This window comes from Eretmochelys imbricata, chromosome 25, assembly GCF_965152235.1.
Source record: "Eretmochelys imbricata isolate rEreImb1 chromosome 25, rEreImb1.hap1, whole genome shotgun sequence".
Taxonomy (NCBI): Eukaryota; Metazoa; Chordata; order Testudines; family Cheloniidae; genus Eretmochelys; species Eretmochelys imbricata.
The window spans coordinates 10020798-10046959 of NC_135596.1; the positions used below are offsets into that span (position 1 = coordinate 10020798).

At 44.8% G+C, this 26162-nt stretch overlaps 1 long non-coding RNA gene across 2 annotated transcripts in view; it reads left to right on the forward strand.

The window, feature by feature from the left end:
* The first annotated feature begins 3335 nt into the window (after positions 1-3335).
* LOC144280155 (uncharacterized) overlaps positions 3336-26162 on the forward strand; it is a 34049-nt gene continuing 11222 nt past the window's right edge. Inside the window, exons 1-3 of one of the 2 annotated variants that reach the window (XR_013348737.1) lie at positions 3336-3786; positions 7644-7865; positions 12154-12282. This is a non-coding gene — a long non-coding RNA (uncharacterized LOC144280155). Of the gene's footprint in view, positions 3787-7643; positions 7866-12153; positions 12283-14147; positions 14318-26162 lie in introns of those variants that run through there. The other variant, XR_013348739.1, reaches the window with a different exon arrangement.

Genomic DNA, 26162 nt, shown 5'->3' on the forward strand with positions numbered 1-26162 from the left:
CTCCCAACACCCCTGTGAGAGATTTCGTGCCTGCTTTACAAACAGGAGAACAGAGGCAGAAAGGGCAAGCGGATTGCCCTAGATCACAGTAGAAGACCCTATGAGAGCTTGAAGTGGCAGGGCATGGCAATGTGCCGCTGGCTTTGGCTTATCTTTCAGCCCTAGGCTTGGCATTTCAGATGCCTGCGGCTAATATTGGAATATCAGAGCTGCAACCTCTCTACAGCAAACAGGCTCCTGGCCAGGCTGTTTCTATAGCAGGAGTGACCTCGTCCTCGTGGTTTGAAAATCAGTGAATGGACATAGGCTCTCCTCATGTGGCCAAGCTGTCTCTAGACCACAAAGCAGGTCTGCATGGGTTGGAGGAGAATGGTTGGTTACTTTTGATACAAGCCAGGGTGCTGCAATTGTTTTTTCTTTCTCAGTTAGCACAGCAGAGAGGCACAGATTCATCCACTAGACAACTGCCAGCAAAGAATGAACCTGACATGATCCTAGATACAGGAGGATTCACAGATATTTTGAAGAGATGATGGTGTTAAGAAAGCTGTGCTTAAATTCTCCAAACAGCGTAAGGCCTCCTCACTCTCTGCCTGTGGATAAGGGCTGTCTCTCTCTTCCTTGGGCCTCTCTTACCATGTAATCAGTTTGGAGAGTAACTAGACCAAGGAAGTGATGCATCTAGGTCCAGTGTAATCTGGGGTTCAGGTGTAAAACTCAATTTGAGGCTGGGATTTAGAGGTGCTGTGACCTAGCATAAATCATTCACGTGAGATTTCTGACCCCCAAGTAGTGGAAATCTCATGAGCGCAGCTGTTCCCATGCATTTCCCACCCTTTTGGCTGAAGTTTGATAAGAACAGTAGTTGTGAGATTTTTCATAGATTTTTTTAAGGCCACGAAGACTCTAGATCATCTTGTTTGACCTGTACAACACAGGCCACTGAATTTCACGGTTACCCCTCCATTAAGCCCAGTATCTTGTTTAGGTAAAGTATGTTTTCCAGGAAGGCATCTGGTCCTAATCAGAAGACATCCAGAGATGGAGAATCCACCGCTTTGGTAGTTTGTTCCAATGGTTACTCACCCTCACTGTTATAAACTTGGGCCTAATTTCTAATTTGAATTTTGTCTGGCTTTCGCCATCAGCCACTGGTTCTTGTTATGTCTTTTTCTGATAGATTAGACTCCTTTAGTGTAGCTGGGTTGGGAAAATAGGCTGCTTCTGGGTTTGAATCCCATTTGGAACCAAAACTGTTTACTTCTGGGGGAATTCTGCACTACTGCATGCATAATTAATGAGCCATGCATATTTTAATGTTTTGCACAGAAAAAAACTGCCAAAATGTTGCAGCAGTTCCGCCTTTTGTCCACCAGAGGGTGCTGTGGTGCTAGAACACAACAGCAGCTCCTGGCCAGCTAGGGAAGAGAAAGAGCCTGTCTTCTTTGCAGGGCCTGAAGGCCAGGTCAAGAGACAGGCTAGGGGGAGACAGCATGGGATGCTGCGGGGGTCAGACAAGCTCATAAGGGCTAGTGGGGGAGGACAGACTGGGGCAGGGGCTGAATGGGAGTGGAGGCACAGGGACATGGGGGAGGTTCAGGACCACATGGTGATGGGGGAGGGGGTACAGAGCTACTTAGGGATAGAGCGTGGCTGAGTGGGGGCACAGACACACATGGGGAGGGAGTACAGGGGCACAGAGAGACAAGGGGATGGGGTGGCTGTAGTTTAAATGAATTATTACTCAGAGTACTGTATTAATATGCCTAGTAAGGAATCTTTTTGACAAAAAAACATTTCCTGAATCTTTTTTATTGTCTGTATTGTTACAGACATACTTGCTGACACGTATTTTCAAATAAATGAGCAAAAATAATTGAAACTGATGTGACTATATTGTGTTATTTTGACACAGAAAATACGCAGAATTTTTTAAAACGTGCACAGAATTTTTAATTTTTTGGCGCAGAATTCCCCTAGGAGTATAAACTAGGGACAGGCTTGACTTCAGATGTTCGAATACAAATCTGAAAAGGATGGCAATCCAAAGCTTTGTCATTATTCAGGGGATGAAACCACTTTATAGACTTATGCCTTCTCTGTTCAGCTCCACTGATTTGGACTTTTTTGCACTAAATTCTCCCTATTTAATGATGAATCCTAATACTTTTACCTTCTATAGTGCTCTTAAACTAAGGACCCCAAGCCACTCTGTACATGTTAATAGGTTCTCATAATCGAGCCTGGGAGGGGGAGAGGCGGTATCTATCTTACCACTGTGGGTTAAGGCCTAAATCTTCAACCATTTTCAGAGGGGCTGAGTATCTGCAGATCCCATTGACTTCAGCCCCTCTGAAAATCAGGCCACTGTTTATGAAGGGGTCTACGTTTAGGCACCCAAATTTGGAAATGGACAAGTGACTTTCTCAATGTCACCTGGCAAATCACTGGGAGGGGCTGGGAATTGAATTTAGAAATCCTGACTACTGGTCGTCTGCTCTAAACAGTAGACTCCTCCTTAGCTATTCAGTTACCTCTGTATCTTTAAAATACTGCATCTCAGACAGAGGCAGTCCTAGCCCAGTGGGCTTCCTAAGCAGGAATATTTTTTGGGTGCGGGGGGGACCCCTTATTCCTCACCCACTCCCTAAAACTACTAATTGCATTATTTCCATGAACCAAAAAATATACCAACACAAACATATTAATACGCTTGTTTAAAAGTCCACATAAGTCCACGTTAAATACGATGAATGGTCTTTTGGGGGTAATATTAAATCGGGGACCCCATTGAGCTGCTTGGTACCCGAAGCAATTGCCCAGTGCCACCACTGATCTCAAAGCCCAAACTTTGTACATCTACTTACTCCTCTGCTTGCAGGGCTGCAGTATTTTTCTCTCTGCAAGGCGGCTGACTTGGAAAGAGGGGAATAAACTTCCCTTGGTGCTGCATTTTTGTGAAATAACTTTATTTGCACCATGCATTCTCTTCACTGCAGTAATGTACCAGGAGTGTGTGTTTAAATCTCTAGTCGCTCTTCTGCCTCTCCTCTGCTGCACCCAAAGCCCAGTGAAAATAATGCCCTGCTGGAACTACTTTGTCAAGGCCATAGTGTGCTCCTGGCCCCTTGCAGTGCTGTGATGTGATAGGCATACCGCCTGTCAGTGTCTTGTCACTCCCCACACCTCTCTAATATGCTTCTATTTACTGCAGTAATCAGAGGCCTTCAAAGGCGAGACCGAACTGCTGCTGTTAAATATAATTGTCATTGTGACAGGTCCATTGTGGGTTGGAAAATTTGTGCCTTTCAAAGCTGTCTCTGTGATAAAGAGCAGCAGTAAAATCAGAAATTAATCCCCTGGCAAGAGAATGACATGGTGATCACTGGATTGGCACTAACAACTCAGTCAGGGCACCTGCCGAACCTCGCTCTCACCACGCTGAAGGGCTATTAAGTGGAGGGCAAACCACTCTTCACCTGCCCAGCTTGCAGCGAGCTTTATTTTGTTGCCCCCGTTTGAATGAAGAGATGCAAAGCACTGACCACTCTATCATTCACACCCCTCTGCAGATAGCCTCTCTTGGAAGCAACTGCTCTCTGCCACCCGGAGCTGGGGGAAACCCAGAGGAGCTGTGCACTCCAGCACACAGGCAGTGCTCACCGTTGTTGTATGTGAACCCACCCGCCTTTTGTTCTCGCTTCCAGGCTGCTGGCAAACCATGGAACCACACAGGGAATGAGGGGTAGGGGAGTTCGGATCTGTTTGTAGAACTCCAGTGTACAGGTAAGTTAATTCTGTCACCTGCCACAGAACCCTGGTAATTGCCTGTGTGGGATCCCTGTGCTGGTGTTTGATTGTTTTGCATTGACATGTCTCATTAAGAAACACGAGGAATCAGTCCCTCTGCTGGGACTTAAATTGAGGCTCCTCACTTCCTGCATGAGCGTATGATCTCAAATGGTAGCACTTGAGCTAAAGGAGAAGTGCCATTAGCTGGAGGTAATGTAAGTGGTGCTCATTATGTCTGAGAAGGCATTCCCTTTGTAAGCTTCTCCTCAGTGCAGTTTATCGCTACTTTTTTTTTTTTAATGTAAGTTACCATCAGGGCTGAAGTGTCTCATGTATGATCTTGGCCTCAAAATGTATTTGGGGACAATGTTTGGTGAAACTTAATTTGGTCATTTTGGGGGGATTTTCGGTGATACAGCCAAACACACAAAAAAGTGCCTCACTGGTGAAGAGGTTTTAATTCCACCGAGAATTCCAAACCTGCTTCGATTAACAGCCTGAGACTATCCCCAGCTTTTGTCACCTGTGCAAACAAACAATGATGTTTGAGGACTTTGAGATGTTGTATTGCACCGCTACAACGTGCAAAACACCTGCAGGATTCCACAGGGAAATGAATTCTTAAGGCCAAATTCTGGGCTGATGCTACACTATCTGCTGTTGCATCGAGATCTTTGGCAGTGCACAGGATGAAAATAAGTACAGAATTAGGCCATGAAGGGCCAAGAGACTGCTGCAACAAGTCTAGCTCTAGTGGGAGGCCGTGGGTTGGCTGAATAAGGTGCTAGAGTAGCAGTCGGAAGACCTGGGTTCTATTCCAGTTTCTGCAGCTGACCTGGAATTTGGATGTCACTCCACCTCCATGCCTCAGTTTCCCTGTCTGTAAAATGGAGATGATATAACCCTTTCTTTCTCCCCTTCTTTGTCTTGTCTAGTCTATTTTTATTTTGATCCACAGTGCAAGAAAGTTTCTCCATTTAGTATCTGCCTTTAACAATCTTGCTTTTATTGTAACAATTGTATGTTTTCTTTGGATAACTGCAAATGGATTCTTGCAGCTGGCTTACTCCCGTGTCAGGCTGATTTATTTCAAACGGCTTTGACTGCCAAGTGCTTGGTGAAAGGAGAATGCCTGCCATGAACACATTTCTGTATGCCGTGTTATAGCTGCGTTGATCCAAGGATATTAAAGACGCAATGTGGGTGAGATAACATCTTTTATTGGATCAACTTCTGTTGGTGAGAGAGACAAGCTTCTGAGCTACACAGAGCTCTTCTTCAGTTTGTTAAAATATACTCAGAGCATCACAGCTAAATACAAGGTGGAACAGATTGTTTAGCATAAGCAGTTCACACATGTTGCAAGGGACATTCAAGGTGAAGTGGCTGTTAACACCCCTCCAGTCATAGCTGCCTTCCCCACCCACTTCTTCCCCCTCCCACCCCCTCTGGTCCACTTCACACATTTCAAGGGACCCTTCAAGGTGAACTACTTATGCTAAACAGCCTGTTCCACCGTGTATTTAGCTGTGACGCTCCAAGTACATTTTCCAGACCTGAAGAAGAGCTCTGTGTAAATTCGAAAGCTTGTCTCTCTCCCCAGCAGAAGCTGGTCCAATAAAAGAGATTACCTCATCCCCTTGTTTCTTTAATGAACAGATTTCTTCACTTTCAGGGAGCATGTGATCTCTGCGCCAACATGAACTGCTGCAGCCCTGACAGTCTGTCATCTTTAATTGTGGCCCAAATGGAGAAGAAGTTGTCTAGAAAATCTTACTGCGGGGAACCCACTGCATTACTGTAAACCATTCATCCAGGAGAACCTTGTCATTGTTTCGTATTTTAATATGAACCTGAAAAAGGCCACAATCAAGGAGAATTTATTGCATTTGTACATATTTCTCTCACCCAATTGCACCCAGAGGACCTAGTCAGACTTGTGACCTTACTGTGCTGGGTCCTGTGACCCACACAATAAACGAAGGTCCCTGCCCCTAACAGCTTACAAACCTACCTAGGGAGAAGGTGGGTGTAGAACACAGTGGTGGTAAGGAAGGGGAAGGATGAGGGTGTGACAATGCCAGGAACTTGTGGTTATAAGTATTATCAGAGTGAACAACTCAGAGCCCTCAGAGTATTTGATTTGATAATACAGTGGACAATGCGATGTTAATGAAAGAACATAAGAATGGTTTCAGAGTAACAGCCGTGTTAGTCTGTATTCGCAAAAAGAAAAGGAGTACTTGTGGCACCTTAGAGACTAACCAATTTATTTGAGCATGAGCTTTCGTGAGCCCAACTTGATGATCACTTTAGATAAGCTATTACCAGCAGGACAGTGGGGTGGGAGGAGGTATTGTTTCATGTTCTCTGTGTGTATATAAAGTCTGCTGCAGTTTCCACGGTATGCATCTGATGAAGTGAGCTGTAGCTCACGAAAGCTCATGCTCAAATAAATTGGTTAGTCTCTAAGGTGCCACAAGTACTCCTTTTCTTTGAACATAAGAATGCCCATACTGGGTCAGACCAAAGCCCATTATCCTGTCTTCCGACAGCAGCCAATGCCAGGTGTTTCAGAGAGAATGAACAGAAGAGATAATCAAGCAAACAGAGGCTAGGGACACCATCTCTGCACGCCTGGTCATTACCCTTAGGCAGTTTGCTGTGGGTGTCTGGTAGTGGAGGCTCTTAAGAGCAGGATTTGAAGTGAGAATTTCTGGACCAGTTTTGGACAAGAGAATACTCTGTGTGGGATTTCCATAGACTTTACAATTGTCAGATCTTTATAGTAATACAGTGGGCACCAGGTGGGTTGGCAGAAATGAGATTTCAATTGGATAAATTTTATTTGAGATTCTTGATTTAAAAAATAAAAAAAAACCCAAAAGATTCCCAAACATTTCTACAGTGCTGTAAAATTACCCTGGAACTCTTTGGGAGCTAGAAAAGCCACATTGCTTGCTCTGAAGAAAACCAGTGAGATTGTTGGCATCTTATCATGACAAAAGCTCAGATGTTATGAGCTGAGGTGTAAGACTGGCATTTGGCATACATCCAACATGCTTCCCCCCCCCACCCCCGAAATGTGTGAAGAAAGGAATGTGAATTACCTGTGAGAGAGACATCAAATGTGCAGTCAAGACCGGATCCCGCTGCTGCTGGAATTCTTTGGGACAGAGAACCCAGTTTAGATTATTTAAAATAAACACAAGCGCCCATGTATTATGTAAGGCCTAAATTCCTTTGAAGTTTTGGAGGGAATTAAGAGACGTTCATTCTCATTCCTCCCTCTTCTTGTTTTTCCTTGGAATCTGGCCAAGAGTTCCGATTTGGAACCAGCTCCTGCTGCAACGGGGAGACGATACAGATCCACCTTAGATTGGAGGCCCTTTTGCTTTCTGTGTGATGAGTTGCACATTTAGGAGCTGAGGCTTAACTGCTGTACCCCCTGGGTTAGGGGCAGGGGAGAGTCACGTCAATATGCTTAGAAATATGGGATCACAGCAGAGAAAAGCCGCCAAGATCTGATAATAAAATCTGTTTGGAACAGCTGTCTGCTGACAAGTATAATAAAGTGTATTAATGGTGTCATTATTATTCCCTAATTAAAAGCTAATAACTAAGAGTTAATTGACTTTAAAAGATGAAGCTGTGTTATGGCAAGGATTTATCTCTGTTTTTCTTTGCTTGCCTGGCTGTGCTGATATTCTCAAGCTAATTAATGGAATCAAATCATACAAAAAACTAATCTCCCTGTGTAATTTCAACCAGTTGAATTAAAAGGTGTTTGGTGTGTGAGGTTTGTATTTTTTTTTTTTTAAATCCATGTTCTGTGCAACTTCTTACCCCAGGTGATGATCCAGAGGGGTGGAAAATAAACAATCTGTCAGTGAAAAGCGGTTTGATGAGGAAAGCAATTTCCTCCCCTCTCAACAGGAGGTCATTACAAATACCATCCCTAGACAGCTTGATAGCCCAGCTGGAGGAGCAATGGTCTTCCACCTGTACTTCTGAACAGAGGGAAATGGGAGCATGTGGTGCCTAACCTACAACACCCATAAGGCACTGTAGAGGTACTTCAGAATTGAAATATTTTGGATTTCAGTTTTTCTACCAGGTGGGTGGAGGGGGAGGAATCCCTTAAAAAGGCTTGTAAAGCACTTTGGGTTCCTTTCAGAAAAAGCCAGGCCTATAATTACCCAGGTCATCCCGTTTATCCTTTTTAAATATGGGCACAACATTAGCTGTCTTCTAGTCTTCTGGAATGTCCCCCCGTGTTTCAAGCGTTATTGAAAATCAACATTAACATTTCAGCCAGCTCCTCAGCCAACTCTTTAAAACCTTTTAGTTTCCTCTCGCAAGACAGGCTCTCCATTCCCCTGATCATCCTAACAGCCCTTCTCTGCACCTGTTCCAGTCTGAATTATCTTTCTTGAATGTGGGTGACCAGAACTGTGCGCCGTATTCCAGAGGAGATCTGATCAGCGCCTTTTACAATTATATTAATTCTACTGCTACTGAGTGGGCAGGAATCAGCATGTCCTCTTATATTTATTGTTACCTTGCCTCCCCTTTGCCAACCCACTCTTGTGGCTCATCCATCTATTACATCTGGTCTTTCAGACCGTGAGCCCTTTGGGGCAAAGACTGGTTGACTATATTTTTGTACAGTGCCCAGCACAATGTATGGCCATTAGATGTTACTGCAATATAAATGTTAAAGAATAACGATAGGTTGAGGTGATTGCAGATGAGCTTTGTTCAGTCAGCGCAGCTGAATGAAGGGGAGTCCCCTGGAAGATGGATGTGTTTGAACTGCCTTGCACAATCTTTTTAGATTGCTTGTATCTTTTTAGAGACGTCCCCTTGGAAACTAACAATATTAATAGGCCTCAACAATAGCAACTGTTGTTTATTGGTCCCTCAGTGAAGGGCTGTAAATAATGCCCCTAGTTTAATTTGAAATAAAATACCCACAAACTTTAAATAAAAAAAAAGAAACAGCCAAAAAACCTATACAAATGTGGACTTTATCCATGGGAGGGGAAAAAAGGGGTACGGCTACCCTGGGATTTCCTATTCACATGTTAACTAAATCTAAAAACTTTTGCAGTCAATGAGGCATGAAACATTGTCTACAATCTACAGTTGCTGAATATTTTATCCTGCTGACAGCAAGCCACTCACAAGTCTGCAGCTTGAATGGAGCTGAGATTGCATACAAGCAGCCTGTGGTGGTTGTTTTTCCCAGTCCCTCCAGCTAGGGGGTGGCAGGCGGAAGTGAGAGAAGCTTCCCCCTGGTTCCCAGCTCTGTCTGAAAGGTTCAGTCTTGTGTGGGTTATCGCCACAGCTACCTCCCTGTCTTGCATTTCCCTTATGGAGTGCTTGCAAAATGCTCCAAAAAGCCACTTGCAGATAACTTGTAGATTCTCTCATAGCCAACCTGGGCTTTCACTATGTCCATACCCTTCACCCCAGGCTCTGCCTCTGATTCTGGATTTCCCTATAGAATCATAGGATCATAGAATATCAGGGTTGGAAGGGACCTCAGGAGGTCATCTAGTCCAACCCCCTGCTCAAAGCAGGACCAATCCCCAATTAAATCATCCCAGCCAGGGCTTTGTCAAGCCTGACCTTAAAAACTTCTAAGGAAGGAGATTCTACCACCTCCCTAGGTAACGCATCCCAGTGTTTCACCACCCTCCTAGTGAAAAAATTTTTCCTAATATCCAACCTAAACCTCCCCCACTGCAACTTGAGACCATTACTCCTTGTCCTGTCCTCTTCTACCACTGAGAATAGTCTAGAACCATCCTCCCTAATGAAAGGACAGAAGGTTTTGAACGGTCACAGTCTTTTCAGTGTCTTAAAAGTGACCTGGAAAGGAGAAAATAATGTTTATTCCCTTCCTTTGCTGGTTTGTGAGGTATAAAGAAGGTCCCGGGAAGGTTTGTTGTATTTAACTGAGAGTATCCAGGAATGTGTCTATCAAGATCTTTCCAAAGAGCATCTGCACCCAGCAGCACCTACATGAATTGCTCAAGACCCAGCAGGTCTTGTTGTGCTCAGTGGAAGCTGCTGAGCACAGCGTGCTTTCAGAAATCTGCCCACTTCTTTTAGGTGCTTCAGTGGGAGCTGAGCACTTCTGAAGATCTTATCCCAATTGTGGGTATGCAATACTTCTGAAAATCTGGCCCACCAAGTACCTGGTCTTCCCTGTTTTTGCTGGAGGGCTGGGATCTGGAACCACCAGAAAAGCTTTTGTACCAATGTTTGAGTTAAACAGCTCCTGGCAGAAGCAAAAAAAAGAGGTGTTTTTTAAATAGTCTGATCTCAAATCCCTTTCCCTCTCAGTTGGTTGTGTTTCATCCCTTTTTTATTTCTGATGTCATAGTCCCCTTTATTCTCTAGCATGGTGTCAAGTATCAGGGTGCAGCCGTGTTCGTCTGTATCCACAAAAACAACAAGGAGTCTGGTGGCACCCTAAAGACTAACAGATTTATTTGAGCGTAAGATTTTGTGGGTAAAAACCCCATGGAGTCCATGCATCTGAAGAAGTGGGGTTTTTACCCACGAAAGCTTATGCTCAAATAAATCTGTTAGGCTTTAAGGTGCCACCGGACTCCTTGTTGTTTTTATTCTCTAGTCATCCATAGAGTCCTCCTACAGAAACAAGAAAGGCAAGGCCCGATATTTATAATTTCCCCACAACCTTTCTTTCTCTTCTCCCCCACCGCCCGGGTGTAGGATTTTACACCATTACATTACAAGAATGGAGGAGAAAAGGCACAAATGAAATGCAGTGTGCAGTTTGCAAGTCCCTTTGAATCAGGATTTCAGGGGTATCAGCCGTGACAAGACAATTCTTCTTTCTAGGAGAAATTAGATTGGGAATTGATGTCTGCTGTATGCCTTCAGGAGCAGCATTAGAAACAAATGCAGGAGAACTCTGACCTCCATTCTGCCAGTTGGCATTGGGCTTTGCTGGGCTTTCGAGAGCGTCTAAATTGACTGTTAATAGAACATTTTCTGGAGCCTCCTAAGCAGTGGCAACCCAGGGGAGAGTTTGTGCCCCGGTGAGTGGCAGCTGATCTGTCCCGCTGTCTTCTGTCTCGCAAAATCCATTTGCATTTACAGAGATTTTCTTGATAGGTTTTGTTGTGCTTCCAGCAGAGAAACCTGAAACCATCTTGGTGCGAGAGATGGAAATTAACAAACCGTGGATGTGAGAGGCCAAGGCTCAGAAGACTGATCATGTCCATTTGCTAGCTGCAAACTAATTGATATCTGCCACCTTGTCAGGCGTCTGCAGATAGCTGGAGAGAAGCGTAAACAAAGTCAGAGTGCTGAGTTTCACAAGCAATGTGGTTTAACAATGCAGGCTATTGAATCTGTTGATGTCCTGGCCATGACATCCATGTTCTAAGTGTTTTCATGTGGTAAAAACATGCCACACAAAATCTGGATGCTGTATCACAGAACTCAAGCAGTGATAGGCCTCCTGCCATTCAGGTTCTGGGCCTTGGGTTACAAGCTGGGATGAAAGGGAGATAATGCAAACACAGCTATGGCATTCTGGTTATTGTGTAGTATCCTGAAGCCAGTAACAGATGCTTACTGGTATTTAAACCTCTGGACTCCTGTTATTTATAGCGTAGTAGCCCCCAGAGACTCCATTATGAAACCTGCCCCACCTTCTGTGTAAAGCTAACTTGAAGCAGCAATGAGGTTGAAATACACACATGATGTGTGACATGTAGGGCTGGAGATTGAGATCATCTAGTCCTCCCCGCCCTTGCTGAGGTAGAATTAAGTGTGTGTGTATTGTTACCCCTTTTTACCTGAGTGGCTAGTCAAAGTTTGGACCCTGCGGGCGATTCATTTGGGTATAGAAATTGACTATGGAGTTTGGTATTTACTTAGATACAGGCGTGTTTATAAGAAATAGGCAAAGTCCTGTTTCCTTGGAGACAGAAGGAACCAAACAAAGGATCATGTCCTCATTCACAGCACCCACAACACTCTTCTCGGCCAGTACCCCAAAAGCTCACACGCTCTCAGCTTTTTCCAGGTTGAGGTGCCAGCCACTTGTTCTGTCTCTCATCTCCTTGAGCTTCTCTCTCACAGACACATCTCTGGTCAAATAATACCAAATGGAACCCTCTGCCCGTGTGGTGCTACTTTCTGGGTGGGCCCACATACCCCTTTGTCTAAGGTGTGGGCTTGTGATTAACTTATTTTAAGTGAAACATGGTGGCTAAGCTTGGGGGTGCGTGTGTGTAGTATATGCAAAATAATTATTTTTACTGTTGATCTTCCCCTCGTTGCTAAGCATCAATGCAAAATGCATGTGTGTTTCAGCATGGGGAAATCTCAACTCCAGGTACCAAAGAGCTAACTATTGGGCCGCCACTCTGTGTGTCCATCAGAGTTCATCTTCTCCAGAAGGTACTAAAGGAATAAGACTAGCCAGTAATGGAGGAATAACAGGTATGCTCACCCTAAAATGAATTAGGTCTGTGGGAGGTGGAGGGGGGTGTTGCTTGCTAAGATATTCACAGCATGTGTGGATGCTAACAAGCAGCTGACATCTTCAGCACTGCAGTTGTTGTTGGTCAAGCAAAGGGCAACGTGCATCAGTGCTGCCACCTGTCGGTTCTCATTACAGCGTTATACTTTCCTCTCCTGCATTTCAGTCTCTTTCCCCCCTCTTCTGTCTGTCTTTGCCACCAGTTTCTGTACCATGGCGAACAGTTAGCGCTGGGGCCGTGCGACTTCAGCGTTTCATCTTTCACTCTTGCTGTAACTCTGTCTACACATGAGATATGGAATAGCGGGTACTAGACTGATCAGAGGGTAAGAGGCCAGACAGCTGCAGAGTGCCCCTTCTTGCTGTCCAAATCTGTTTCAAGAGTGAGCCTCCATGTAATCAGACCCCCAGGCAAAGTATCTCTAGAGCACCTTCTCCTCCCCTCCTGGCTCCTTTTCCCTTCCCCTCACTGTGCTCAAAAGACCCTGCTGCTAAGGCTCCCAACAGGGAACATTGCAACACGGCTGACCAGCCTGAAGCAGCCCTGGTCATAACAAGCAGAGCCCTAGGAGGCAGCCTGTGACCCTATCCGCACTTAAAATGTACACCAGCATGAATGTGTCACTCGGCCTCTAGCGACAGAGTGACGCTGACAACCCCCACAGTGTAGACGCAGCTTGGTTAACATTCGGGGAGTTCCTCTTCCGGCAGAGCTCCTTCTGTTGGCCTGCGCTACGACTGGACTAGGAGGGAGCTATGCTGGCACGGGCTCGGTAGTGCAGAAATCGCCTATGCTGCTTATTCCTAAAGTTGGCCTAGCACTTACAGGACGGCCCTTCTGAAACGCAGTGCTGCTGGTGCCTGTCCGCACAGAGCATGTGTCAGGTAGCCCAGTGGTTTGTCAGCACAGGGCTGTACATTGTAGAACGTTATGATATGGGGACCTTGTAGTTCCTCAAAGCCGGTCTCTCCGGCTGTGGTGTTGGTATCAAAGGAAATTGAACGCCTGCAGAGGCTGGCCCATGCTGGAATGCAAAATCCAGATTTGGATGAACCCATGTAAAGTGACAGGTGTGGCCAGAGACTGTAGCCATTCTGTGCAAAGAACTCCTGCCGTGGCCAGTGGGAGTGTTGCAGGAAAAGACCCTGATGCTGCTGGTCTAGCTCTGTGGGCTCTGAGTAAAACAATTAACACTCATCTTCCTCTGCGTCTTCGCATTGCAGCATGTGAAGCAGCTGGTGGTTGTGTGCAGGCAGATGAGACCAGGGAAGAGAGCATTTACCATCTTCTCTCCCACCTTGAAACCCCCACCCTTGCCCCAAGACATAGTAACACTTCAGCCTCACCTCCTCATGCTCCTGGCACTTGTAGGACATGAATTGATAGGAACCAAATGTTCTCTTTGGAAGTTCACTTTATCAGTGTTAATCTTCTATGTGGACTAATTTTATTAAACTTCCCAAAAGAGCAAATTGTAAATTCATTAGTGCCCATCTTGGACCGCACCCTCTGTCACTCCAGGTAAAAAAGATTAGAAGTCATCGGGGCCCTTCGATAATTAAAAAGAAGATGCTCAAACATAATTCTTAATTAAACTGTAATGAGATAAGAACTTGTGTAGTCTGCTTTTAGTCTGTCGGGGAGATGCAGAGGTTCCCATTGTAATTATGTGATTTATGATCTTCCACACAAGGATGTAATTAGTTTTCCCCTCCCCCATTTTTAAATTGAAACATTATTTAGATAAAAAATAGTGTAGCAATTTAAGTCTGTTTTTCCTGGTGGAACAGTAATTTATTTTTACTTTTTTAAAATTCCACAGCCAAACAAAAGACAACACAACTGTCCTGTGGCCAAGAGCTGATATTCCAAAATGTAAATCAGGCACGATACACATAGGGTAACTGACCAAGCAACAGATTTGTGGACCACACAAGGCAGCTGTGATTGTAAGGCGAATGGAACCCATCATCAGGCAGACAGAGATAGCTAAGGTCTGTGGATGGGTGAAGAGAGTCAGAGGTGCATAAACTGTGATAAGAATTGAGAGAGACAGTTTGTGTGTGTGGGAGGGAGGGAAGGAGGGAGGAAGGGGGAGATCTTTAGCACCGAGGAATTGACAGAATATTGTATCTCTTAAGAAGATGGAGTTTTAACACTCTCAAGTGAGACCTGTGGAATGATGCAATGCCCCCTTAAGAGGAAATAGCTAATCTACTTTATTTGTTATGATACTGTATGTGGCTCTGTAAATAGTTCTCTGACGCTGTAAAGAGAAGCAGGTTTTGGACTTGCCTGTTGCTTTCTCAGTATCTCCAGTAAGGCTGTGTCTAAAATTGCAAATATTCAGCCACTTTTTCTGGAAGCCTCTAATTTTTGGAGATGTCCAATTTCAGATCCTTTGGGTTGATTTTTGAAGATGCTGGGCAACCAGCGCTCCTGTTGGGCTTCAGTCAGATTTGTGGGTGAAAATCAGGCCAAAGGTATCTAACGTCAAGCACCCAAAACCGGTGTCAATTAGAGCAGCCTTCAGGAGTTATACCCGGAGACAAAGAGCAGCGGGATTGCAGAAGAGCCCAGGAAGCGGAGTGCAGTATGGGAGGCAACCCACATGGTGGTCATCGGGAGGTATAACAGCACTTACGTAGTGCTTTTCATCGGTAACTCTCAAAGCGCTTTATCCTCACGTGGGCACCCCTGTGAAGCTGTTCTCCCCATTGTACAGATGGGAACCGAGGCATAGAGAGAGTAAGTGACTTGCCTAAGTCTGTGGCAGAGGAAGGAATTGAACCCAGGGCTCCAGCCACTAAACTAGTTTCCTAGATGCTGGACTATCCTTTGTCCCTATAATTGTTCTTGTGTGTTGGGATTATCTCTTTGTAACCATGTCAGCACTGAAAACTCTTGGTCTCATTTACTGGAAATCTATATGACCATCCTACCCATTCTCAGATTGCTGTGACCACAAAAAGTCCCAGTACTTTCATGGTCACTCAGACAGTGAGCTAAGTGCCTGACAGGATTTCTCCCTGCTGCTTTTTAAAAAATGAGACTTTTTTTAATTTAAAATTTGTGATACATTAATGTAATATTAGTTCAAGGTGCTGGCTTGACTGCCCCAGAGACAAAGTCACAGAGCAGGTACAACAGAGGCGATGCAAAGCTCCTTCCAATGTGCTTTGATTGTGATTGGAGTTATCCGGTTCTGGAGCCAGAGGGGCATGAAGTCTCCAAGATCGATTTAGTCCTTGATCTCTCTGCTGAGACGTCTAACAAGGAACCCAATAGGCGACATGGTTCTTGTGGAACAGACCTTCCTCTGCTAAGAATTGGAGCTCATTTCTCACAGCCTCTTGAACATCTGCCAAATGGTAACAACTTTCAGTTGCTATTACTGGATTGAGTCCCAAGATCCATATGCCATTACTACTCCCCTCGGCCTTCCTATATTTTCCTGCCCACCCCCTTTCCAAATTAAAATTGGGATATTCTTCACATATTGACTCAGAGAGAGATGAAGTGGGTGGGGCAATATCTTTTACTGGACCAACTTCTGTTGGTGAGAGACAAGCTTTCAAGCTACACAGAGCTCTTCTTCAGGGCTGTATCGCTCGAAAGCTTGTCTCACTAACAGAAGTTGGCCCAATAAAAGATATGACTTCACCTGCCTTGTCTCTCCCAAATCCTGGGACTGACGTGGCTACAAGAACGCTGCATATTAACTCAGAGTCAAAGCTCGATAAAGAAAAAGTTAATGTAGAAAAGAGCACAAAATTTGGAGAGAGATTTTAATATTGGTCCAACAAATGAATGAGAATAACCAGTGAATAACCAGCAACTTGTTTGTTGAGAGATGGTTGACTGGTGGTTTATTATTTAATATTTGTATTGCAGTAGCTACAAGAGATCAGCTTGGCTGGAGCTCCGTTGTGGTGGCATTGTCCAAACATATAATAAACGATGGTCCCTTCCCCCAAAGAACTGCCAAGGCACTGGGCTAGCGCTCAAAAGATTCAAGTTCAATTCCTGGCTCTGCCACAGACTTCCTGCGTGATCTTGGGCAAGTCTCTGAATCCAGATGTGCCTCAGTTTCCCATCTGTAAAATGGGGATAATGATATTTCCTTTCATCCCATGCCTGTCTTGTTTAATCTGATTGTCAGCTGTTTGGGGAAGGGATTTTCTCTTGCTGTGTGTTTTGTGCTGCAGTTTTCTGTTGGAAAAGGCTGATTCTAGGAAATGCGAACATTTTGGGAGAACATATAGATTTCATCTAAATTTTCAGGGGAAATGACTGAAATGGCCCCATTTTGATAAGATGGAAGAATTTTGTTTGACTTTATCATTTTGATAGATGATAATATGATTGTATTAGTAAAAGTTTTCAGCTTATTAAAACAAAACGTTTTCTGAACAATTCAAAAAATTCTGCAATTTCAACTTTTCATCCTGATTTGGGACGAAACCAAATTTCAAAATCTTGGAGTGTCCTGCTGGACAGAAATTCAGAATTTTGATCAGCCCTACCCCAGCCCAAAGATGCCCCGATCTTGGTCGGGGCCTCTCAGAGTTACCATAATACAGATTAATAATAGCAATAGTATTAATAGATTGTTTAAAATTTGTGTCTAGTTGCCTAATCGTTCGTGAAGAAACAGAAAAGTCTGTGCAATTAATCATCCAAGATATACTGCCTATTTACCTTAATTGTAGTTATTAAAAATATATACATAAGTCAATATTAAACTGCATTCTGCTGTTCCTAAAAGCATTCCAATATGTTGTTCATAGTGCCTTTGTTTCGGTGTCTATTTACATGTCTGTTTGTCTAGCGAGAGATCAGAGCTTTAAAATCATTGTTCAGTAACTCTAGTCCTCTTGGTCCCCAGTTCAGCTGATCCCATTTCACTGGAGAATAGTCCATGTATACCAACAAAAGACATTTTTTCTGCTTCACTTGTAGAGGGAAAAAAAAGTCTCTTATTTTAAGATCAGATTGGTCCCTGAAGGAACAATCTGTATGGAAAACAGTGGGAAATGGATGAAGTCTGACCTGTACAATAAATGGAAAAATATCAGATATATAGTTTCCGGACCTTGCTGCCTCCCAATAGAAATGTTAAACTGCCCTTATTGAAGTGAAAAAATAAGACCAAATCTTTGTAGGTGTTATGTAGATATTCCACATGGCTTTTGCGCAGAATGAAGTAATATTTTAAAAATCCTAAGAGGAGCAGATATATTCTGTCTGGGTGCTTTGAATGAAAAGAGATTTTGTTACTGATCTCCAGCTGGTTGGAGTTTTATTTTGTATATCCAAACATGGAATTTGCCATAGTGGATCAAATCACTTGGGGCTTCCATGCGGGCAGTGGCCAGTATCACGTCCCTCATAATTTACTTGGCTAATCATATCATGCCATCAGGGAGGATTCCCGCCTTGCATACTCCTAATAGACGTCTGATTTACAGTCACTCTGAGGCATGGATTTGGTCACCAGACCTTTTCTTAGTTTGGCTACAAATGCAGCTTGCAACTAATGGGCAAATCTAGTGACTCGGTTTTAACACTGATTGAAATCTACTGATAAAAGGCACTTTAGCAGAGCTAGGTGGTCTTCATTGTCTTCGCAGAGAGCAGGGGCAGAACAGGAAATTCAGGCCATCCCTCCTCCCTGCCTGCCTTTTAGTAGACATGAGTCATCCTCTCACTCCCTCCTGTATTTCATTTGCTCGGCTCCTGGGTACTTTCCTGACAGTGTGCTCCCCTCCACCGCCAGCCAGGAGCAGCGCAAAAAAACCCCCACTGCCCAGAGAGCTATTTCTCTAGCAATTGTTCTAGACGCTCTCATCTCAGTGTTGTCTTTTGTGTGCTTTTTTTCCTCCAAATCCGACGGCGAGGAAAGGGTTAACAGCCAGATTTGACTGTTGCATGATGGGAGCTGTGGTCCCAAAGCAGCAAGAATGGTTATGGGTGTGGTTGTTCATGTTAACTCTAGGGGTAATGGCTGCAGCATTGTTCTCTCCGGGAAGGTTTGTTTTTGCAGGAGAAGAAGCTTTAGGGTGGTTCAGACTGATGATCAGGAACTGGGCTTGAGGCTTGGAGCAGTTTAAAGGTGGAGGAAACACCTCGGCCACGTGCAGCACAAGTTCTGTGTAAGCTCCATGCTGTTGGTTGGTTACCTTGCAACTCCTTGTGCTTTGTGCTCGATTTGCAGAGGGATCATAATGGGGGCCACGTCTTGCTAGTCGTCCAGATTTTTCACCTCCAGGTGGGAAGCCTTTTACGGCGTGTTGCAGAGTGCGCTGCGGCCTTTGAAAGACCCTGGTAGCAGCTCGCTGTAACCCTCTGTCCCTGCTCTGTGTGTCCTGGGCATGTGGGGAGCCGAGAACAGCGCCTGCTGCTATTCACGGGTGCGGAGCGTTCAAAGACAGGTACAGTAAAGAAAATGTGCCAAAATTCTCTTCTGAGGCCTTAACGTCACCCCACAGAGTTAGGCCAGGTTCACTTAGTGGGAATGAGTCAGTGACACGTTGTTTGGAAGTAACAGGACAGCAGAGCTGACTAGATTTTAACTCTGAATTACTCCGAGGAAGTGAGCTGTAGCTCACGAAAGCTTATGTTCAAATAAATTGGTTAGTCTCTAAGGTGCCACAAGTCCTCCTTTTCTTTTTGCGAATACAGACTAACACGGCTGCTGCTCTGTAATCTGGTTGATTTCTTACTCTCTCTACCCCTATTCATTTTGCAGGACTCTGCTCCCTGCATTATTCCCACGGCTGTTTTATTTGTCTGCTCTTCAGTACTTTCACCAGAAAGTGCTCCCCCGAGAGACAGAGTCGATGCAACCCCATGGAAAAAGTTGGGGAACTGGGACATCTGTCTCCCTATTCTCACTCAGTGGCTGTGCCTATGGGCGGAATAAACCTGGATGGAGTAGATTAGCCTAATATATGTCTCAAAACATGGTGGCAATGCTGTTGCTTTTAATCTGACATTGTATCAACTTCATCCCTTGGGAGTATGGTCCAGGGTCCAGGTCCTTTCCTGTTTGTCTGGCCTAAATTTTTCCTCCCATAGCTTTTGGCTATTGCTGTTTATACTACCATCCTGATGCTAATGGGAATTAACCCCCTTTCCTTCCTAGGTATCATCTTCCGTATAGGTTTGAACCCCTGAATGCAAGACGGCTCATGGAAATTGTAATGGGCTTTTCAACATTATTGCAAAATCACTGGTGGTTGTTTTGGTTTTGGAGTTGATGTTTGCAGAGTTCCTCTGTCCCTAAGATCTTTCTTCAATTTCAGCCTCCCACCCTGCTGCTTGGCCCCCCATAGCCTCCCCATTTCCCCTGGATGTTTACAGGGACCCGAGGTGCTGATCAGTATTTGTAACTTTCCTAATTCTTTACACCTTTACTTTACACATTGATGCTTTACACCTTGATGGTCGTCTATGGACCAATCTGTATGAATGGTTTGTTCCCCTGAGGCAAATGCTTTGCTAGTTTTATCTTGCTTTAATGTGCCTTTTTTTTTTACCAGTTAAGTGCAGTTTGAGAAACAGACATTAGCAGTAGACTGATTTTTCACAGTCTGTTCCTTTCCCACTTCGTTTTGGGAGAAGACATGTATAGATCCCTACACTGTGTTCTGTTACGTTAGGGAAATGTAGCAGTGGGAAATGGTACTTTTAAAAATGATTTTATGGATTAACAACCCAAATGGGCCATGAAATCATTTTAAATGTACCATTTTCCACTGCTACATTTACCAAACGTGACAGAACACAGTGTAGGGATCTCTCAAAACGAAAAGGGAAAGGAACCCAAAATGGAAGCTTCCAAAAACCACGAGTTGCTTTTGAGAATTGAGACCAGTTCTATGAAAGACACATTTTCATGCTCAAAATCCTTTCAATTGTTAAAAATGGCTGAATTAAAAAAAAAAAACCCAAACGGCAACATACTTTTCACCATGTATGCTGTGCGGGTCTTTTGTGTCTCAGGGCTTGGCCAGTGAAAACTAAATAGTTCTGCTTTGATTTCCGGTTTTTGAAGGCGCTGTGAATAAGCGGAACAGTTGAATCCAAACAGAGAGCACTGTAATGATATTATAAGCCAACCAATATGAAATCAGTCCAGTTCATGTTACTGCAGTGTTCGTAAAACTTCCTTTACAAGAGAGCAAATGTCCTGCTTTTTCCAGGACTGTCTGTCAGGTGTTTAAATCCTCTCTCCTGGAACTGTGAAGCCTTAAAGCGGGACACTGCAGTGTCTCTCTCATGTTCTCCAGCTCCCCTCTGCTGCTGCTGAAAGCAACGGGAATCAGGTCTCTCCGGCACCCAGCGCTGGGGAGGGCAACTGCAGCTGTGCTCCCAGGCACAGGGCCTGGCAGATGGCACCGGCATCACCTTGCCTGGCAGGACGGGGGATACAGCCAGTGGCAGCGGCGGCAGCAACAGCTCTGGTACCAGCCAGGCTGGCAGAAGCGGCGTCTCGCTAGCTCTCTTGACAGCCCTGGTACCACCACTGATGGGGGGAGTGGGGCTTGACTCAACCAGCTGGCAGCTGCGCCAGCCCAGGAGCTGAGGGGGAAGGGAGGGTGCAAGGAACGGGTTGGGAGAAGGAGAAAAGCACCATGTTGCCCACTGGTGAAGGGGTGGGAAGTTACTGCCCCCACGGGGACGGGAGTCACTCCTTCTCTCACCCACCCCTCCCAGGCCCCCAGGGGTCTTGGTTTGTGCCCAAACAGCTGATGACCTGTTCCTTCAGGTTGTACGTAACGATCTTGTCCACTTTGGTAGATGGTTTTCACTTTACAGAATCATGTTTTTTTTTTTTTCCCCTAAGCTAGCTGCAGGTGGGTCTGTCTTCCAGGGCAGAAAGCAGTGGGGCGGCACTTTTGTTTCCCCTCTTCCCCCCTATCGCGCCCCCTAACCCCTAGCATTTTGTGCCAGAAATAGGGCGGTAGCTGTTTTGTCTTCAGTGACACAGATACATGGGTTATCTGGGTCTCACAATGGGCTGAAGATCGCCTAAGACCTCTTGTGAGGGGCGTTAGTCCAAAAAAGCTGTGAATGGAGGCTCAGAGGTCACCTGAGGACCTTACAGTTGTTTTTCCCCTGAATAAGAAAATGTATGTTTCCATAGAGAGAATGATGCTTGCTTGGAGTTGGTCCCAAACCAATGAACATCTCCTTTGCGCCTGACATCTTCCTGCCCAATGCTACTGATTACAGAGGAGAAGCCGCACCTTCTGCAGCCTGTTACCCCCACTGGAGCAGGAGGAGAGGCCTTCCCACCTTCTCCTCCCTAGCAGCTGAATGTGTCTCTTTCGAGGCTCATACTCTGCATTTGATTGTTGCCCTTGAAAAGGCAGCACAATACAGTGAATATTTAAGGCCCGCTCCCGCTCCTAGTGAAAGCGATTCCACGTCCATGGAGGATTGTGTCCTCAGTTTAGGTGTCATCAGTTATCCTGTTAGTAAGTCTGCCCTGGATGTGAAATGTTTTACCAAGTTTGTTGTGTTGGCCTTAGTAGGAATGACATCATCTTCACATGCAGCCAGGCAGCTGTGTGTGCAAAGGTTCAGAAATTAATTACATAGAATTATGTAATGGGAATAGAATAGGGATTTTTGATCATTTGGGTATGTTGCATTTTTCCTGGAAGAGGATTTATTGTTCTGAGTAAACCCAGGATAGATACAACCCTTGTGTAGCCTATTAATTTAAGATGGCCATCTGCATATATAGGAGTGTATGTTCATGGGCAGTATGTATACACTGTCTGCATACACAGATGGACAGATACCAGAGTGTTCTACTCAGATATCTGTGTCTTTAATAACTACGAAGAAATTCTGAGTGTTTGTCTTTCCAGAGATAGAGTGATTAGATAGCAACAGAAGGATTTAATCTCTGTACGAATTGTAAAGGGATCTAGAGTTAGCTATTTATGGTATGGCTGGCTGGATAAATAGATCAGAAAAATAGGCAGATTAAAAATGGACTGGAATGAACAGATTAGAGAGATGGCTAGAGAGAGCGCTATTAATAAATGGAGATACATAGCTGTTGGTCAAGCCTCCAGCCCTTTGCTAGTTTTGAAAGGATCTAGTGATTTATTATTACTGTGGACGGTTCGCATAAGCAAAAGATCAAGACCAGTGTGTATATTTGAGTGATATTCAAAACATTCACCCCGTTCCTAGAAGTAGATGCAGCTTGTTGTTTGGAACTAGTTTATAAGATGCTTGTGGCTGCATGCTTAGGACATGTATACACATCCGTGAGTGCATGAGCAGCAAAAGTCTCTCTCCATTAGCCCCTGCTGCTGCTTCTTGAGTTTCTCTTTTTATTCTGTACCTTTGGGACCCTGTCCATCGAAATAGGGCATATCGTCGTTTTATTTCCTACCACAAAGCGGCGCTGAAGAACAGCAAAGACAGACCTGACATGCCCTGCTCTTTTCATCTCAGGTCTGTTGTCCCCTCTGCCCTCCATCTGGATACATAAGTAGCACGTTTGCTAGCACCACATTTAAATAATCTCTTCTACAGCACTAGTTCTTACTAGAAATTAAAGGTGGCCCAAACTGGAATTCGGGATTTACGATGTCTGCTATGGCCAGTCCCCTGGGTGTGAATGCCGAGCCAGGGGTGCATGAAATGCGGATCAATATCTAAAGTTCCCACATGGTTTGGTGTATGCAAATCCAGTGACTGGATTCAACCTGTTGTAGAGCTAGGTTCAGACCTGGATTTGGGATTTTGTTTCAGGGCCATCCATATTAGAAATGTGCTAACAGTTTCCAGGGCCAAGTGCAGGTGCTGCCAGATGGTTTCAAGAGGCCGGTCAATTTGCCCATGTCAGCTCAGCAGCTGAGCTTCTAACATGCTGTCAGTTTATACGGCTTTTCCAGTGAAGTCAACAGTTGGTTGTGACTATTCACTTTGGTAGCAGTGAAGCAGGTAAAAAAGGCATCTATGCTTCTGCTAGGGCAGACAAGCCCGACTTTCGGGTTGCTCTGTGCTTTACAGGATTAGTGACAAGTAATGGCAAGGATCCTGAAGGCAGCTGGAGTTCTGGCTTCTAAATTTGCCTTGGAGCAGTTGAAGGCCCTATACCAGGGGTTCTCAAACTGTGGGTTGGGACTTACCCATTTTAAAGGGGTCACCAAGGCTGGTGTTAGACTTGTTGGGGCCCAGGGCCAAAGCTGAAGCCCAAGCCCCACCACCCAGGGCTGAAGCCGAAGCCCGAACGCTTCAGGCCTGGGCAGGGGGGCTAAGGTTCATAGAATCATAGAATATCAGGGTTGGAAGGGACCTCAGGAGGTCATCTAGTCCAACCCCCTGCTCAAAAGCAGGACCAATCCCCAATTAAATCATCCCAGCCAGGGCTTTGTCAAGCCTGACCTTAAAAACTTCTAAGGAAGGAGATTCCACCACCTCCCTAGGCAACGCATTCCAGTGTTTCACCACCCTCCTAGTGAAAAAGTTTTTCCTAATATCCAACCTAAACCTCCCCCACTGCAACTTGAGACCATTACTCCTTGTCCTGTCCTCTTCTACCACTGAGAATAGTCTAGAACCATCCTCTCTGGAACCACCTCTCAGGTAGTTGAAAGCAGCTATCAAATCCCCCCTCACTCTTCTCTTTTGCAGACTAAACAATCCCAGTTCCCTCAGCCGCTCCTCATAAGTCATGTGTTCCAGACCCCTCATCATTTTTGTTGCCCTTCGTTGGACTCTTTCCAATTTATCCACATCCTTCTTGTGCATGTCCCCCAGCCCAAGGCAGAAGATTTTGGGCTTCAGCTTTGCTTCCCGCCCCCCTTCTCCCTCCAACCAGGGCAGCAGGGCTTGGGCTTTGGTTCCCCTCCTGGGGTTGTGTAGATTTGTTGTCAAAAAGGGGTCACGGTGCAATGAGGTCTGAGAACTGCTTTCCTTTACAGAGTAAGGGTGGGCTAGTGGTTGGATCATGGGACTGGACTAGAGCTGGCTGGGTTTTTCATTGAAAAAAATGCCAGTTTGTTGAAACTTAATTTCTTTGTGGGAAAGGGTCAGTTATGAGGATTTTCTTGACTCAAAAAAAAGTTGAAGAAAAGGTTTTTAAGTTGTTGAAATATTTAGTTTTGGCATCTCTTAAAATGAAAATTTTCTGGTCTGAAACGACTTTTGTTTTGTTTTGTTTAGAAATTTAAGCAGATTAGAGTAGAAAAAAACAAAACAAAAATGGTTGAAGTCAAAACGAAGCATTTGGCTTGACCCAAACTGAAATTTGTTTTGAATTTTTGGTTAGTGAAAATTTGAGATTTTTGACTTTTTTTTGGGATCCTCATTCAGGACAGGAAAAAATGATCTCTCAAAAAATGTGTGGGATGAGGAAACTGGTTCCTGCCCCGCTTCAGTCTGGACTCCTGGGTTCTTATTCCCCAGCTGTGCTACTGACTGCCACATGTCACGTATGGCCTCCTTTTCACCCACTTCCTGCAGCTTCTGCTGAGTGGAGGGAAATGGTTCTGCAGCTGGTCTGTGAGGTGGTGCCAGTGAGGATGGTTCTCAGTGGGTTGCCGTGCTCGGGTTGTTCCATCCTGCTCCTATGTTTGGTTGTGCTTCAGGGGAGGGAGAAGTGACACTTATTCTGGTTACGCAGAGTCCATGCATACCTGCGGATGACTCTCAAGGAAGAAAAGGAGTACTTGTGGCACCTTAGAGACTAACCAGTTTATTTGAGCATGAGCTTTCGTGAGCTACAGCTCACTTCATCAGATACATACCGTGGAAACTGCAGCAGACTTTATATATACACAGAGAATATGAAACAATACCTCCTCCCACCCCACTGTCCTGCTGGTAATAGCTTATCTAAAGTAATCGATTACTTTAGATAAGCTATTACCAGCAGGACAGTGGGGTGGGAGGAGGTATTGTTTCATATTCTCTGTGTATATATAAAGTCTGCTGCAGTTTCCACGGTATGTATCTGATGAAGTGAGCTGTAGCTCACGAAAGCTCATGCTCAAATAAACTGGTTAGTCTCTAAGGTGCCACAAGTACTCCTTTTCTTTTTGCGAATACAGACTAACACGGCTGTTACTCTGAAACCTCTCAAGGAAGAGTGTCTGCTGCTAGTTCGGGCGACCTCATTAGTGGATTTAGGAACAGTCTTGCCTGGTCCTCTCCCCAGGGCATGGGCTAGATGAGTTAAGAAAACTTAATATATTTACTTTTTCTATTTTAGTTCTACACCTATTTGATTTCTGATTTGGGGGTAGTAGCCATTAGTAAATTCGTTTAGGAAAAAGCTATTTATTTCCCTTACTCTGCCTACTTTTCTCAGTATAATTAAAGAGCTCTGTAACACGCAGGGTTTCTAAGGGCAAAGTGCTTCCCCTGGCCTGGGAACTGGCTTGCCACATGTAGCTCTTTAAACGGAGAGGTGTATCTCCTAGAGATAGTAAATTACACTCTAAGGTCCCTTTGTACTGCCATGGTGTGTAAAGGGGGTCTTTGTGTATTTTGTCCATACTGGTTGCCTCTGTCCCCTTCCAAGCCTCCTGTGCATCCTAAGAAAATATCTCCTCTTTCCGACTGTCTTTCCCCTGTTCCAAACTACCCTGCCAGCTATTGCTTCATTTTAGGAGGACACAGAAGTTCACACAGTTGCAGCAGGTCTGCTGAGTGCATTCAGGTGTGTCTCATTAACTGACCCAGCAGTGTAGCCTGAGCAGATATTCATGTTATCAGCGTCTGGACAAGGACTGGAGAGTAGTGTAGGTCAACGCTTCTGATGCCATCAGCTCGGCGAGCTCTTCCCAGTGGGTTAGCTGATGT